General features: G+C 39.0%; 2 long non-coding RNA genes across 2 annotated transcripts; both read right to left on the bottom strand.

Moving 5' to 3' along the window:
* Nucleotides 1-4,862: 4,862 nt before the first annotated feature.
* Nucleotides 4,863-5,528, bottom strand: LOC307268379. The gene is made up of 3 exons (XR_013845453.1): nt 5,251-5,528; nt 5,045-5,102; nt 4,863-4,908 (listed from the first exon to the last, which is right to left on the bottom strand). It is a non-coding gene; the product is annotated as an uncharacterized lncRNA (long non-coding RNA).
* An 891-nt stretch (nt 5,529-6,419) lies between these two features.
* Nucleotides 6,420-7,154, bottom strand: LOC307268213. The gene is made up of 3 exons (XR_013845443.1): nt 7,016-7,154; nt 6,646-6,750; nt 6,420-6,553 (listed from the first exon to the last, which is right to left on the bottom strand). It is a non-coding gene; the product is annotated as an uncharacterized lncRNA (long non-coding RNA).
* Nucleotides 7,155-18,498: the final 11,344 nt, after the last annotated feature.

Raw genomic sequence — 18,498 nt, 5'->3', positions numbered from 1 at the left:
TCCACTCACAGAAACCTCCACTCACAGAAACCTCCACTCACAGAAACCTCCATCCACAGAAACCTCCACCCACAGAAACCTCCACTCACAGAAACCTCCACCCACAGAAACCTCCACTCACAGAAACCTCCACCCACAGAAACCTCCACTCACAGAAACCTCCACTCACAGAAACCTCCACCCACAGAAACCTCCACTCACAGAAACCTCCACTCACAGAAACCTCCACTCACAGAAACCTCCACTCACAGAAACCTCCACCCACAGACCGGAAATTGCTGCCGCAAGTTCCATTATATGACAAAATAAAATAAAAATCGGTAGCTTGGCATTCTTTACCCGTTTATACCATGGCCACTGACTTCCTAAAGAAAATAATAATTAGACCACTCGTTTATATTTTCACTTAGCAACGACAGAATGTGGCTTTTATGGTGCGTTCACGTTGTACTGGGAAGTCGGACCAAGGACGGGAGACTGCGGCAGCTGTTAGCCACAGACCTACTGTTATGCTTGCAAGATACAAAGCCAAAACATTGCGCACGCTGCACAAACAGTAAATGTAATCGCCAATATGTTTAACAACAGCTCCACCTAGCTAACAAAGCATTATCCCCTAAATCAATAATTTCACAGAGAATATGACTGGCGATCATGTGTATTATGTGCTGCAGCCTGAAGTTACGTTAGGCAGTGACTGACAGCAGTAAGCTCAGAGACAGTGATGCTTTTGGTGGCTAAGCACAATGTATACTCAGTTACAAACCTTTTTGAATTGAACAGGGGTCTAACTCGCCTTTAAACGTTTAGCCAGAGGACATTTAGTTTAGCCATCATCATTATTTACTTGGGTTATTCATCTGGCATCTTCGTGGTATGAAATGTTTAAAATATTTAAACACACAGAATACAAAATGTATGCAATATTTTATTAAACAAACTAAAACACTCAATTAATCGTTAATACAAAGAAAAAAAAAAATAATTACATTATGATTGACAAACCCAAATAGGTAACAGGTGAACAAAAAAAACAAAAAAAAACAAAAAAAAAACATCCGAGATCCAATCAAAATATGTTTTTTTTTTTTTTTTTTTTCTAACCCCCCCATTATCTAAATCAGCTGTGTGTAAGCCGGAGCCTATTCTTGGGAGCCGCGCGTCCAGCTGCAAAAATACATTAAAAAAATATTTTGCATCGTAGGCTACAAGCCACATAACGTGGTATTGACATAGGCCTACATGTTTTAAATTATATGAAACAACAACTAATGTTATGTTTATGTTTTTCTTCTCTGTGTATAGATTGGCCTATTTATTTATTATGTTTAACCCCATATTATATCAAACTCAACCAACAGCTAAATATTTTATTGACACAGTTGTTATTTGCTGATGGCAAAACATAAACACGATCGCTGTAAACTATGTGGGTGTTTCTGCAACTACGGGCATTTTTATGTCCCAGCAGTGAAGTTTGGGATTTATGTTAAAATCTGTCATATGATGCTTGATCAATGTAAACACAGTGTGATTATACACCTTGAAAAAAATATCACAAATAAATATGATTGAATGCAATTTATGAAGCATTTAATCATTTTATGGGTCCAAAAACACCACTCTTGTTCATGTCCCACAACTGTGTGTCATCTCCTGTCAAGTTTCCCTCCTGTTTGATTACTGCTACCTCCCCTCCTTTTTTGCCTTTTGGAGTTGCATTTTTGGAAAATAAATTACCTTTACTTGAAACGTTTTGCATTTGGGTCCTGCTTGCCTGCCTGTCTGCCTCGACCGTAACACTGTGTTCTCAATGTTGAGATACGTAAAATGAGTTAATTAAAATAAAATATGACATTATTTCAAATGCAATTGTTTAATAAACATATTACTTTACACCAGGGGTCCCCAAACTTTTTTCACTGAGGGCCACATACAGAAAAATCTACGAAGGGCCGGGCCACTTTGCAAAAATAACACATTTATCAGGACATGTAGCTGCTCTGATGTTTAGTTTCATAGTGTCTTCGTAAATTCTAATCCTTCTTCACGGCAACACTTTCCTTGCACATTAAACAGACACATTTCCCCTCTTGTTTATATGCCAATGATACACCCAGTGTTTTCTGCCTTTGCGTCCAATGTCCAGCAGGGTGAAAATAGTATCCAGCCGAGGTCCCGACCCTCCTAGGGGGGTCCGGGGGTATGCCCCCCCGGGAGATTTTTTAAAGTTTTTAAAGCGAAATGCATGAATCTGGTGCACTTTGAGAGGGAAATTAAGAGGCTAAACCTGAAGAATTTTGTATGAAAAAAAATGGAGACACTGTGTCAGATGAATTAGAAGCTATTGGAGAAGGACGCATAGATTTTCCATAATAATATTAATTTAAAATAAAATATTATGCAGGGTCCTCTGGGATGGGCTTGTTGCTCATTTTCTTTTATGGGACATATTTCTCTATAATATAATGAATGCATTTAAATTATTTAAAAATTAAAAGCGCCATATTACATTATATTTTTAAAATGTGCCACGGGCCAATCAATCAGTGTTTGACACCCCTGCACTAGTGGGTTAACTAAGAAATGCAAAAAAAAAAAAAAAAAAAATTCAAAGGGCCATATTACATTATCTTTTTAAAATCGGCCGCGGGCCAATAAAAAGCGGGCCGCGGGCCAAGGGACCCCTGCTTTACACCATATTAAAATAATTATTTTTGTTTACTGCTTATTTATATGATTTCTTCATCTAAATGTCCCACACATTTGAGTCCTAACCGCAACGCTGAACAAATACCATAGTGACATTTTTTTTCAAAGCCAAACAAATCTAGTTTCTATATAAACAGAAGTAAGTAAGTGAGAACATGGTTGACAGGCTGGGCTACCACTAGGTGACCCTCAAAATCCAGAATAACAAAGTAAAGATCATCTTTTCTTTGGAAGTATTAATTGTGTGTCCTTACCATACAGCTTAGAAACTGTGTATTTCGGACTACATTTAAAAAATTATTTAATATTACTGTAGTATTCATGTATATTAGTTGCCAAGAGGCAAAGCTAACATAGCAGACCTTGATAGCTGCCATGAATCTGCAATATTAGCAAAAGGTGTTGCGGTAGAGACAAATTATTATTTTATTTGATCAGTAATTACAACTATGCACAAAGCTTTTTGAAAACTAATTCAAATGTCTTAATGTTATAAAAAGGAAAAAAGGAAAAATGTATGAAACAACATTGAGAAACAAACACACAAGAACAAGTGATGAAAACAATAACAAAATAAACATGTTTCCAGATTAAATTCTTAACGACTATATGCAATGCTGTGTACCTGTTCATATATATTACTGACCCTGATGGTTAAAATTCAAATTCATAGAAGTCGATTTTTTTAAATTTGGGAGAGTCAAAAGTGACCATAGTTGCAGAAACACCCATGTATCTCTGTTCACACTTTCACAGTTTTCACTTTGTGCTTCCTGATTCTCTCCACCCCAGAATGCCTGTTGTTTCCACGATAACACGGTAACACCCAGTAGATGGTGTCCACCAGATCCTGGGTTTGTGGAGTGTCTGCAATGGAAAGGAGTCATGAAAGGATACATCTAGTGATATACTCTATACTTTGTCAACAAATTCCTTGGGAAGACAAAAAACAATAGATAATTGATCTTACTAACAAGTATTAGTTGTGTAGCCAAAGCCTGATGTGGCATAAACATGGACACAACATTCACAGCATCCTGGAAACTTTTCAACTAAATAAAATCACAAATAAAAATAAATAAATGCTCACCCATCAAGCCATGGGCCATTTATTCGGAGAACCCTGCACAGAGCTGGCAGTAGTGCGAACAGAAGCCAGTGTGAGAGCCCTCTGAGTAGATGCCCTGCAGCTCCCCTCTTTTCCCCTTTCCCGCATAGCCTGTTGGTAAATAAAAACAGGCCTTGTTGGAGGGTCCACCTTTATTTTCTATGGATTAACACATTGAAGAAATCCTTGGTGTGTAGAAGTCCTCTGGTCAGTATTTTACCCATAGAGATACTCCCTGTAAGGTTATATTGTTGTGTCTCTTGGGTCTTATTACTTGTAATTGCAATGTTTACTTGTAGTTTTAAAGGTAATATAGGTATAAATTATTTTCCAGTACTTGGTCAACACAATACAGTCTTTGCAACAACTGCTATCAAAAGTTTTAAAACAAACAAGTTCTCTTAGTTTTCACTGCCAGGTAGCAATAACTGAAAGCGGTACTCATTACATTTCCATGCACCATTTTTATACCTGGTATGCAGTTCTTGTAAGTCTTCCGGCACTCTCTGCATGTATCTAGACTGTACATTTTGTAGAAGTCTTTCCTGTAATGAGCGGAAAACTTTGTCCAGTTGAAACCTGTTGAAGACAAAGATGATCTATCAAATGTATTTAACATGGAAAACATGCAGTTGATAACCATAACTGTATAGCTACAACCATATTTGTTATCTCACTGTCAAGCCACAGAAAATGCACTTTTCTCCTGAATGCGTCCTTTTCCACCACTGCTTTGAAGTGGGAACACACCAGGGACAGGGTTAACAAAGCTATGTCCCCATCCTGGAGGACCACCTCTGCAAAAATGATTTCCAACAGGCAAGATGGCAACTGAAACAAATAAGATTTTATTTTAAAATGTTCTATTGGAAGACAGTTAGTATAAAGCCAAAGAGCATTAATAGAAATACTGAAAGCATGAGCACTGAATGTATTTGATAAATATTGAATTCCCAGAAATAGAAACACATGCAAACAAACAAAATCTAAAATAAATGATTAATAAATAAAATACCTGCTCAATACAGGATGCCAACTCCTGCCCCTGCTCTCTTCCATGCGTCATGGACTCTATCCGTCTTCTCTTCCTACGTAGAAATGTCAAAGGGTGACATTAGCAAGATGCTTCTCATGTAACACGTGAAAATCCTCAACTTCTACAATAGAAACTATTATTGTTGACATTACAAACTACAGCACCTTTTCTGTTCCTATAACCCATACCTTTGGTGTTCCACTGGAGCTTCACTCATGCCAGAAGCTTCTACGTGGATTGTAGGAGCTACGTCAACAGTGGTGGTCGGTGGTGGTGGGATGACAGTTAGTTAATGCTTAATAAGGATTATCATAATTATAATAATTATTCAATTAAAAGCAGTTTTACAAATGATAAATGGAAGCAAAATACATTTCTTCAACCTCATATTTACCAAGAACTGCTTGTCCACAGCTGTTTAGAGAGATTTCCTGCACATGGTGTGATAGTCCTCTCTCTAGCTGCTTCTCCAAAAGTTTTGCATTGGTGTTTCTGTTTTTGTGGTGCACAAGGTTTCTCATCAAAAAGATGTGTGTTGATGGTGCCATGTTGTTCAGAAAGTAGTTATTTTTCTGCATGGTAGAAAAAAGCTGCTCAGACACCTGAGTTAAAGAACCCTGCAGTTCAGGGACCAGATTGATCCTTCTTAAGACTTCCTGTGGATTGTTTGTGTTTGCCTGGTGGAATCTGTCATATAACACATAGTGGTCTGAGGAGCCAGTGACAGGATGGCCATCTTCATCAGGACTTTGTAACTTTTCAGTCAGCCATGGTAGAGAGACACTGAGTGTTGTCTGCTGTGCTGCTGTGATGTTCTCTGGGGTAGATGCAGCCAGTCTCCCTTCATGTGGCTGGAGAGGCAGTGAAGTTGGGGATCGGAGGTTGCCATGAGTTGCCAAGCCCCGAGCAGAATTGTACACAGACACATTTGGCAGATGCATCCAAGACAAAAGGAGATCTGCATAATCTCTTGGAGACTCTGCCCTTAGGTTAAACTTCAAACTGTAAACCACACCATGAGGGCACAGGATCACTGACCACCCACCTATAACAAAAGTTGAAAAACAAAGTTATTATAAAATATACAAATAATTACTCTCAAAGTTCTGATGCTCCAGGTGTGATGTCCATTACCAGATGCTCCCCAGACTTTCTGGAATATTTTATCATATGAATGACGTGTCTTCATTTCCTCCCTCAGTCTGACAACAAGATCCATCCGCGATCCATTCCAATCCAAATTGCAGGCCTTACACAGCTTGCGCACTGTTGAAACCTTTTACAAATACAGAGAATGAAAAAATTAAGAAGGTTCTGTCTTTAAATTAAGAGACCACATCAAATGTTCGGTGTCTCTTGTTTTACTATTTTGAGGCATTTTGATTTTATTATATAAACTACTGACAACGTTTCTACAAAACTCACATTAAAAATATTGTCATTTTTCAATAAGTTATGTAGAGATAAAGATTTAAGAACAATCCAGACATACAGCTTTACCTTCTGCTTCATGAGTTCATCAACAAGCCGGTCCTCCGACACCATAGTGACTTCTGCTTCAGTGGAGGACTTTGAAGATGAACGTTTTTCAAACTCTGTGTTTAACACTGTCTCAGATTTGCGTGTATTCTTCCCAATCCATGGGGCCCAGCGCTCAAAACTAGGACGAACAGCAAAGGTGTTTTTTGCTCCTCGACCTGGGAGATAACAAACACATTAATGATGCGTTTGTTAAATCATAAAATTAATGTTTTTACAAATTAGGAGACGTTTGAAAGCATGTTAATACTTTTGGAAAATCCACGTGCAATCATCTCCAGTTGTACAGAATCCCAGAACTCTTCAATGTTCACGTCACCAGTGAAGTCTTCAGAGGCTTCTTGCATGTCAGTCACTAGTAGGAAATGAAATGTATTCGTTAACACACATATGTACACACTATATATATGAGTGATATATATATATGTGTGTGTGTGTGTGTGTGTGTGTGTGTGTGTGTGTGTGTGTGTGTGTGTGTGTGTGTGTGTGTGTGTGTGTGTGTGTGTGTGTGTGTGTGTGTGTGTGTGTGTGTGTGTGTGTGTGTGTGTGTGTGTGTGTGTGTGTGTGTGTGTGTATGCACATTTAAAGACTCTAAAACCAAACTAGACATTGTAGCTAACCAGGTAGGTTGAAGACGCCTTTTCTGTGAAGGTCCATCACAACTATTGGCGGGTGGTAGCCACAGCACACACAGGAAAATGAATAGTCGTGATTCATTAATGCCTCGAAGTGGTAGTAGCCATGGAGGATGGTGTCTCTAGCAGGGAATTTTTCATTCCTAAGGCTTTCGAGGGAGTGTATGACCTTGGACACAGCGACGTGGTTCTGAAAGAGATATAACAGTAAAAAATAAAAATGTTAAACATTGCATTTTCTAGATGAACAAATAAGTTATTAACAAACAAACACAATATATTTGAGCATTTTTCCTCAGCCTAAATATTCCATTGCACCTACCTGCAAGTTGTGTCTTAAAAAAAGGCATAATTCCAGGCTCAATATTGCATGGTCATCAAAGTTATGCATTCCATGTGACCACTCTTGATACCTGTAGGACATTTTGCACTGTGGACATCTGCGGAAATAGGTTGAAACATCTGGAAAAAGAAAATTAGTAACTAATTAGGTGTCATGTTCAAAAATGGCAAACTATCATAAAAATAAGTAAAACAATAACTTACTCTTAATCACACCATTCATGGTGATTATCTTGGCATTTCTGGTTATTACCGCTGACTTCTCAAGATTAACTGACCCTGGACAGAAGGTACAGATCGTCTCTGTTGGATGCAACTCTGTCAGATAATCGGTCAAGGCCTTAGGCTTCACCAGGTCAGCTGGAAGGTCTGCTGGAAGCTTTTTGAATGTGTGGATGTAGTTCACAAGCCGCTTTAATTCTGCATCCAAAGGTGGGTAGACAGTGCCCTGGTGCTGATGAGGTGTTGAGGCTGTCTCTGTCTCTGTTTTAAAAAAGGACCGGTGATTTTGGAATAAATGCCATTTGCTGATGTTTTTATGCACACAAGAGACCCTTGGTTTGGCACAAGGACAATGCCACGTGTTCTCTTGTGGATTGAAGGTTACCATGATCCTCCCAAGGCGACTGTAGTATTTCACAGTAGGCTCATGCACAGAGAAACACAACTGCTTTTGGGTGTCTTCAATTGCTACTTCTACACACAGAGGCACGTGACACGCCTGAGCCTTTCTTTGTCTTTTTAGGCATGTTGCCTTTTTTGCATCGCCAACAAAATGCAATTTGATCATTTCGGATAGAACTTGTTCTTGCAGATGTTCCTCTTGAGCTGTATCCTTGCAGTACTGCAGTGACCGGATGTGTTCGCAATGCCTAGATGTTAGTCCACTTCTCACTGCCATTAAGTGATATTGGATACATTCCTCCAACTCACACTGTGCTTTATGAAAATGACCCCAGGTTTTGTTTTGTACGTGTACAGGCACAGAGAAGCCATGCCGTGCTCTTTGTACAGCAGAAATGCCATTTGTGGCATCTACACAGACACAATTTAAATGGTCGTGTACTGTTATGTCCTTTTGTTTTTTGCTGTGAGTCCTCTGGATATGTTTCCCTATGTTTTTCTTGTAGAAAGTCAAATTACAATGTGGACATTTTGCCTTTTTCAAACATTTTGGACTATTCTGGGCAGCAGAGGCAGCAGAGGAAGAAACAACAATTGAATGTTGTGGAGAAGGAGCAGTCGGTGCTGGAGAGGTCGTGGCTGTCCTGACTGAGATGGGGTTTTGGTTGGAGGTATGGACGGCAGCTGAGGTGGATGGACTGGCTTGCTTGTTTGTGCAGGACTTCAGGTGTTGATCCATATCCGACTTTCTTATGATTGTTTTGCCACATAGGGGGCAATGATAATGCCCCCCATCTCTGCAGCTGAGGTTGCACCTGCATATCTTTTTATCTAAGATCAATTTAGGCAAAAGATAGAGGGGAAATAAGTCAGTGACACACACACACACATACATATTGTATACAGACATGTACACTTACATTCTTATATGCTTTCTACACACATAAATATATTACCTTTAAATGTAATGGAATGTCTTATGTGTGATTCCAGGTGGCACTGAAGCTTCGTGTTTCCGGTTGGTTTAAATGTTGGGCATAGGGGGCAGTGAAAGAGATGGCAGCAAGTTGTGCAGCGTTTGACCTCTGGCTTTGAATCAACGTTAAAAATCGAGTGATGCATCTACAAAAGACAGAAAAAAAGTTACAGTTGATGTTTAAATTGTAGAAAAAATTAATCTCAAAGCAAAAGAAATTCCCACAGCACAGCGTACTATTTACAGGCCGGTTCAGGGTAATTCAGTAGAGGTAGTAGTGGTCTACATGTAACAGGCTGAACAATAGAAAAACATATTTATTATTATGTATTATTAGTGCAGCAAATATTGTCCCTTCAGAGCATCAACTTATTTTTTACTATTAGCATATAATCAAGTATCTAATCACCACAAAAGAATCTGATATGGTATTGTTTTGAATCATTGCTTAAATTAGATGTATTGTAAAATTCAGGATGCTGTCAATCAGAGTTGCTTTGTACTTGATGCACATTGGGTCTGAGATCAACTTTTTGTGTAATTTTTTTTATTTCCCTGTGCTTCTTTCTCAATGATCAGACGTTCCTCTCAAAGTCAGCTTTGCAGTTATGCTCTCAACTTTCTTGTTTGTTCTTTTGCAATCTGTCTGCATTGATGATGAGAAAAAACACAACAGGATCTTACTGTGGAAAAACACTGGATGTGAGGAAGGTGATTGTCAGATCTTGTTGTAAGATGCATTGTGTTTTTGTGTGTATATTTTTTTGAGGGTCACCTGTCATGAAATGTAATGTCAGTATAAATGCTGAAGGAGGCAGTAATGCGACAAAAAGGGTTTTGCAGGGGTGCGTCCCTATTGGCCAATAACTATTTAATTGACAGCTCAGTGACCCGGATGTAATTGTTCAGTGCATTAACCATAACCATTTATTATACTATCTATGACCATAAGGTTGCGTTCCGAATCGCATACTTTCTACTATATAGTATGTAGAAAAAAGATTTAGGATCTCCCGATTCTTGTGGCCAGATTTAGGATGGTTAGCAGTACCCGGATGTCCTACTTCATGCGGCCAAGATTGTTAGTGTTGAAAAGTGCATCCTATTTGGGCGATTCTGACCCACAATCCAGTGCGCACGTGAAGTGACGTAACATCGACGAAGCCTCCATATGAAAACAAACGGGGATGCGACGGATATAAAAGCAAGAGGCAAGATCAAGGCGCAATGTTATGATGAAATAAGAGAGAAAAGTATGTCCAATAGTATGCCTACTGCATCCTAACTAGATTCTTTTTATCGTCGGATGTAGTATGTAGAATAGAAAAAAGAAAGAGTATGCGATTCGGAACGCAACCATTGTCTTTTATTAGCTTCAGGTCCATGGTTCATGTACGGATGGCTCCCTCGTGTGAAGACAATAATGTGTAAACTGTACAGTAAGATATTGACAGTTGTATAGTCTATGAAGTATTGTTTTTATACACATACGAAACCAAAATAATTAATAGAACGGCACGTGTTTTCTGTAGCCTACGTACGCTAATAGACCTAGCTTTTCTTCAGTATTACCCGTCGTTAGTTAGGCTAAGTGACATTGTTTTTGATAATATTCTTTATCAGTAATTCTACTGCATGTTCAATCCATGTATTTCCAATGTGCTCGTCACATATCAAGTATCTTAGCTTTAGTGCTGTTAGCTGTTAAGTGAAGCAACATGATTCAAACACAGTCCAATAAGAATAAATAACCAAAGGTACAATGGAGCACTCAGATTATTAAAACATCAGTTTATTTTGGGCATGTCAAACAAACATGCTAACGTTGTAATTGTGTTTAAATATCTAATCACACATTTGTATGAATGTTTTCTTCTCTTTACAGTGAGTTGCAACTGCTGACTACCTGTATTGTCTCATATTCATCTTTTGGTGTCAAACCCAAATGTTTCTAGTCTACAGTATAAATATAGGAATTGGCCTCACTGTTCCACTACTTTTGGAGGGGACTGTATTGTATAATAAAAATATTGACTGGTGTACCTTGTTTTTTTAAGAGTAGTTTTAGTGTAAATGAAGTGTGACATACATTAAACATAAATGTGCTTTTGTTTACATTATATCTGCCAGGGACACAAAATTCCCCTTTTGTTACAGCTCCAATACTGTTATAAAGAAAGCATCCCTAAGCAAATAGAATTGAACTCAATGATGTGCATAGCATATAGTATTAAAGGTTATAGGCTACAATGGCAAAGTGCTGAGCAGGGATATGAAGCCAGGGCAAGAAAAGTAGGCTATTGTTCTAATTATAACAATCAAACCTGACTAATGCACCTACCATGAGTGTGTATGAGCAGATAAGTTTGCCTTGCATTAATGAAGGGGATAATGTTTGTTTATGCATAATACAGACAGTCCCAGATTAGAGCGCACACTGTCCCAGATTAGAGCAAACACATTTTCTTGAGCAATTTTGCACATGGACCACTAATATACTGTACATGCTATTTCTTCTCTTATTTTACAAATACATCAGATCATTTCTTATAGAGAATATAAACATGTTTCCTCTATAGCCAAATTGAAGAGGTGGGACATACATTTCGGCCTGCCAAAAATTTTACAAATACATCAGATAATTTCTTATAACTATAGAGAATATGAACATGTTTCTTCTTTCCTAGCCAAACTTATAGGGGGACACACATTCTGACGGACTGCATTTTTGGCCTGCCAAAATATGTATCCTCTAGAATATTACATAACATTCACTTTGTCTGTCCTGATCAACTTTATTGATCAAACTTCAGGGGAATTTCAGTTATTACAGCAACTCAGGCCTCAGATATTGTGGAAAAATCAGAATGTGTGTGATCTGATGTATTTGAAAACAAAAACACTTGATTGTAGGACAGACGAGTGAATGTTATGTAATATTGGACAGGGGTATTCAACTAAATTTCAAATAGGTCCAGTTAGAGAAAATGTCCTCAAGCAAAGGTCCGGAACATCATAATGTCTAACTTGCGTTATGATTCAGTGTGATATATAGTGAAGTAGCCTAGTAGTTGTATCAACGTCTGCATGTAATCAATATAGGAAGAACAATTCAAAAACATTTCAACAATATTTATTCTCACTTTTAAACAATAAATACAGATACAGTATATAATACTGAAGATATATGTATTATTTAAGGAGGTTCAACTGACTCAACTGAAACTAATCTCTTCATAGAAAAGAAGGGCTGCATTTAAAAATAAAATGGTGAAAATAAATATAATAACAATCTTAAAATAAAGATAAAATATATAATTCATTTTTGAAAAATAAAATAAAGTATAGCAGCAACTTCAGTGTCCCCTTTCTCTTTGTGAATGTTTTAACAGTTTCAACCAATTTAAAAAATATATATATCTCAACACCAGGCTTGGTTGCAGAACATAATGACTCGGGGTGCATCTGAGATTAGAAGGGGTGCAAAAAAAATAATTATGCAATTTTAGCAATATTTCAATGTATAATTTCTAAACTTCACTATACCTGTTTAACATAGTAATCTCCCACTTTGTCTAATACTGGATTTGTATTTTGCGATTTTGAAAAGCTCTGAAAAAACTGTCAGAAACTAAACCCCTGTAGGGGGGTCTGGGGGTATCCCCCCCAGAAATTTTTTTGTGGTTTTTTTCGGAGCATTCTGGTGCATTCTGGGGAAAAGAATAAAAGAAAAAGTCAACATTTAATATGGTTAAGATGAATAGAAAAATTAACAAAACAACATAACTTGCTAGCAGCCAGATGCTTAACAACTGGACTGAGGGACGGATGACCACTAGCTTTCGCTAATGTTAGTGGGGCTACTATCCAAATATCTTGCTAAAAAATGAACCCTTATTTATAAAATTCTGACATTACTAAAAATATGTAACACTTAAAATATAGATAATTGAAACTACATACAAAATGTTTTTTTTTCTGTTGCTGTTGTGGGCAGTGCTGCTGGCGATTGGTGATGATTCATGTCAATCTTATGTCTGTGACATTCACACATAGGTCTACATCAGGGTAATAGAGAGTCCACATGACTGTACCTTGACCGGTTTTCACCAGTCTTACAAAAGGGCTGTTGATCGCTCGCTGACACACGGAGCCGGTGAGCGAGCGGGCGAGCGAGAGAGAAAGCGAGAGAGAGTAGCACCTTAGCAAAAACTATAGCAATTACATATATATTGTTAAAGTATATTTATAAAACAATTCAGTCCGCCCTCTTTCCCTAATTGAGGATGCAGAACTAACATTTCAATTGAGGGTGCAATGCATGCTTATGCACCCCCGTAGAACCGGGCCTGCTCAACACCATTACAATTGAACAGTTTTAGCTTCTCTTTCTTTCCCTCTTTTATCCCACTCCCCCACTTTCTGTTGTTCAGTGAGAGAACTGAGCTCTAGCTTGTCCTGCCAGGAGTTTAAATCTGGGCTGGAAGGATGTCAGGGCCATTCTCATGCACATGTGCAGGTGCTCATTGGTGAGCCTGGATCGATAAACTTTTAATTATGTTCATGAGACGGACTGGTTTTGTGTTTCCAGTTGGAAGAATGAACATGAATGAGTCTGTCCATTCTGGATTGAAGGCTCTGTTTTCGCTGTCTACTTTTCTCTTCTCAGAGAGCGCCATTTGTAGTTATTTTTCTGTCTCCGGCTCACTCTCTCTTTTCTGTCTCGCTGTATTTCTCACTCTTCTCTGCCTTCTCCCGCTGTGTAGCCTACTCACTCTCCTCCCGCTGTCTTATCGCTGTCTCTCACTCTCCTCCGCTGTCTTTCTAACCCCTGTACCGCTGTATTTCTCACTCTTATCTGACTTATTTTGCTGTAATTCTCGTAATTCTTGCACTTCTCTCTGTCATCTTTCGCATGATCGCTCACTGTCTCTTCGTCTGTGAGCCAGCCTGAGCCGGGAATGCACAGATTCGATTGGCTGAGTAGCAGGAGGCAGGATGGCTTAACTCAAATGCAATTGGTCGGTGGATTTCCTGATTCGCTAAACCAGTACCGTAAAGTCTAGAAAAGCTGCGCTGGTCAAAATAGAAGCGCCCCGTCAAAAATTTAAATTTGAACAACTTATTGACTACAGGTCCGGGTCCGTATAGGACGGCGTCTGGGTCCGAACCGCGGTCCGCCTGTTAGTGACCCCCATAGGGGATACATATTTTGGCAGGCCAAAAATGCAGTCCGTCAGAATGTGTGTGTCCCTATCAATTCTAGGGGATAAATTTTTTGGCAATTTGGCTAGGAAAGAAGAAACATGTTCATATTCTCTATAGTTGTAAGAAATGATCTGATGTATTTGTAAAATAAAACGCTTGATTGTAGGACAGACAAAGTGAATGTTATGTAAAATTCTAGGGGATACATTTTTTGGCAGGCCGAAATGTATGTCCCACCTTTTCAATTTGGCTATAGGGTAGAAGAAACATGTTTATATTCTCTATAGTTGCAAGAAATGATCTGATGTATTTGTAAAATAAGAGAAGAAATAGCATGTACAGTATATTAGTGGTCCATGTGCAAAATTGCTCAAGAAAATGTGTTTGCTCTAATCTGGGACAGTGTGCGCTCTAATCTGGGACTGTCTGTATTATGCATAAACAAACATTATCCCCTTCATTAATGCAAGGCAAACTTATCTGCTCATTAACACTCATGGTAGGTGCATTAGTCAGGTTTGATTGTTATAATTAGAACAATAGCCTACTTTTCTTGCCCTGGCTTCATATCCCTGCTCAGCACTTTGCCATTGTAGCCTATAACCTTTAATACTATATGCTATGCACATCATTGAGTTCAATTCTATTTGCTTAGGGATGCTTTCTTTATAACAGTATTGGAGCTGTAATGCCTGATTAAAATTCATATTGCACATGTTTTAAGAAGAAAAAATAATTGTAATAAACATAATCTGATAACAAATGTATAGCCTTAGCACTGATTTCCTCTTAAACCTATGACTGACTATATTCTTCATTCAGTGTGCATCATAGAGAAGGGGTACATGTTTAGTCTATTTTTCTTAGTTATTTGTGTAGGGTAATGAAAGGCAGAGTTTGCAACTGAAACGTGGATAAGCATACAGAAATAAAATACGATCAGCTGGTTTTCAGTAGACAGCTGTCAGTTCGGCCGCTGCGCATTAAATGTATAAAGATCGTCAACACGTAGGAAGAATAAAATTATTTGGATGTTGACAGATGTGCCCGAATGTGCCCGAAGTGACTGCTTTACAACCTTGATGATTACCAACATTTAGGAACCATGAACTTTTAATACAGCCCTGGGTGAACGTCCATGGGTGAAATCAGAGCGGAGCATGTACTGTCGCCTGCAATGAATGCATGCGCGCTCCCGCGGACAGGGGATACAATTTTTATCGGGGATAACTACATTCAAGATCAAACAAATAAAATGTATTCTCTTTCAGTACTCACACTTGCTTGTAATCCATGGACATATAAAGAAAGTTGTAATCCGTTCTTTAACTTCTTCTTCTTCTCTGGTTAAATTTCCGGTCTGCTGGTGGAGGTTTCTGTGGGTGGAGGTCTGCAGCGGAAGTTCGTGTGGGTGGAGGTCTGCAGCCAGACTCTCTTGGTGAGGGATGCATTCATGTGTGAGAATCATAGACTGAATATAAAATGGATGTAGCATCCGGGCTGATCTCAGTTAGGCTATTCTAACTGCATCCAATACAGAGTAAAACATTTCGCAATAGAAATCAATTCTTGTGCCAGGTTTAATAAGCGCGGGTGGTGAATGCTGTGTGTCACCTATGTGTTTTCATTAGTTTGGTGTCATCAGTAACCGCTTCAAGCTAAACAAACAACGATGAGTTTGAAAATACAACGGAAAATCACCCACACCCGTGTTCCTATGAAGTGTTTTATCTATCCCTGCACTGACAGAACCTGTCTTGGATCTATCTTGATTACTGAGTAATTATATACATGTAGAAACATTTCATGGGAATGCAAAGTGCATTGAGAGGTGAACTGGGGTTTGCATCGTTTTTCTTTACTTTAAACACATTTTATTTATCAGTTTTTGACATGACCACAAAGAAACATTTAGTGAGTAAAGAAAAGTGGAAACAAGATAAGAATGAAAGTAGAGTAAAAAAAGAAAGAGAAAAAATAAATGATAATTTAAGAAGATAAAAAGTGTAATAAGCAAACGAAGATTACTAAGCAGCTACAGAATGTATGAACAGTATGAACCTTTACAGTTCTTTCTCATGAATTCATTTCTTCAAATAATATGTCCACAAAAAAAGGGAAAAAGGAATACACAAATAAAAACTTGGTCTAGGCCTAGAAGTCAGTGCAGATGCTTCTAGGCCTAGACCAAGTTAATGGAAATGATCCAAAATGAGGCCAGAAAAATATGACTTGAAAATGATGAGCATCATATTAATAGCTGCAGAGACTGTAAAACACTACAACACATAGGAGTGCATTTATTGTCTTTATTTTATCAAGTAAAATATGAGTTGAAGGTTAACTCAGAGTGCAACAGCTTGGAAGAAAAAAACCTTGTTTAAAGGTGAAGTAAGTGATTTATTTATGTTAATATAAGTGTTAAATCGCTCTTTATTCATACAGTGATCACTTATACAGTAGTGTGCGCGTTTCATAAAGCCGATCTCTCAGTCACCTGCTCTGCATGTAATCGGCAATTAAACTTTTCGGGGATCCCACTACTGATAACCAATCAGAAGAGAGAACGCTACAAACCGGCACCCGTCTCACTGCCGGTGCACGTGCAGAGCGACAGATGGGTGAATGTTTATGCGCCTACAATGGTGGAGCAGGTAAAAATCTTCCCAATGTCTGTTTTGATGGTTTTTATTTAAGCAATATCACATGAGAGGGAGCATGTTGTCGCTCTATATCAGCACTGCTGTGATTCGGTCGTAGGTACGAGGCCGCAGGCCGAGTGCCGAAGAGAAACACAGCAGTGCTGATATAGAGCGACAACATTGCGACCTCGAGTGTGATATTGCTTTTATACAGCAGTTTTACAACTTAAATTCACAAGTTAACATTAAAGAATGTATTTGCTTCCGCCAACACAAATAGTCCGACAACAGCAGTCAGAGCGGAGCGCGTTGCTAAGCAACGTGTCAACAACTTGACGTGAGCTCGTCCTGCAGTGTTTACTCTGGTCACATTAACCACGGCGGCCCGATGTTCTGTTAAAATCACCAAAGTAAAGGAACGGCGGATCTTAATCTAGTTGGTGATAAGGTCCGCTGCCCATTCCAAACCCCCACGCTTCATTTCCCAGAGTTTATGAGTGTATTTCGGCCCGGGGGAAGTTATACAATGAGGTGCTAAAGCTCCGGATCGCGTCCGCTCGTTTTATTCAGCAGCCTGCGTTTATCTCCACACACTATTGCTGTCTTCAGTAACAAAGTGTGAGCGACTACCGCACACTGTCTCTGTCTGTGTGTGGCAGCGATGCCCTCTCAAAGGGGGAGACTCGCCACAGTCAACCTGAGTCACACACACACACACACACACACACACACACACACACACACAGTTTACACAAGTGAAGCTCCGGCTCGTCAGTGAGCGGACTGATTTTGACAGTTGGTCTACAGTTTGGTGAACAGTCCCTGAACATTCAGAGTGATGTTGTTTGCTCATATCAGCACTCCTTCAGAACGCATGGAAGGTCTCTCGTCCAATCAAATCACTCGCTCAGAACCACTGCTGTATAATGCTAGATAACTTGCTGCTTGAAGACCGCAGTGCATTAATGTGGTGACGTAGGGACGAGGGAGGGGACTGCTAACTGCAGTAACTGACAGGAAGTTAGCTAAACTGACCATTCCGCTTACTGAACCTTTAATTAACATAGGCTGCAGTGGCGTGCACAGACATTTTGGGGGGCAGGTGCTCAGTGCAAAAAAAGGGCACAATATATTCTATCGATGAATGACCACACACACACATACACAAACGCACACGCACACGCACAAACACACACACACACACACACACACACACACACACACACACACACACACACACACACACACACACACACACACACACACACACACACACACCTCTGATAAGTTGCAGCATACCACTGGTCAAAGCATCAGAACCATATTCCTCATGTGTAACTGGTAACAGTAAGAGAGGGTTCATGTTGCTCCACATGTGACCGGAGGATTGTGACAGTAAACTGCAGCATCACCTCAACATGTGTTAAAGCATAGCGCCCTCTTCTGGTCTTTATATGCCATTACAACTGCTGGTGGATTTTTTCCAATTTTATTTTAAAGGTGCAGTTTCAGGGGAAGGGGATTGTTTACATTCACAGAGCCTGCAGTTAGTTTACTAAACATATTTTCTCTACATGTAATTCTTAGTATTGAATAATTCTATCATTAAATATATATATTTTGAGGAACCTGGAACCAAACGTAAGACTAGAATATGTTTGTAAACCAAACTGTGG

Source organism: Ammodytes marinus (assembly GCF_949987685.1).
Source record: "Ammodytes marinus genome assembly, chromosome: 22".
In the NCBI taxonomy this organism is placed as follows: domain Eukaryota; kingdom Metazoa; phylum Chordata; class Actinopteri; order Uranoscopiformes; family Ammodytidae; genus Ammodytes; species Ammodytes marinus.
This window is presented reverse-complemented; position numbering and strand designations above follow the sequence as displayed.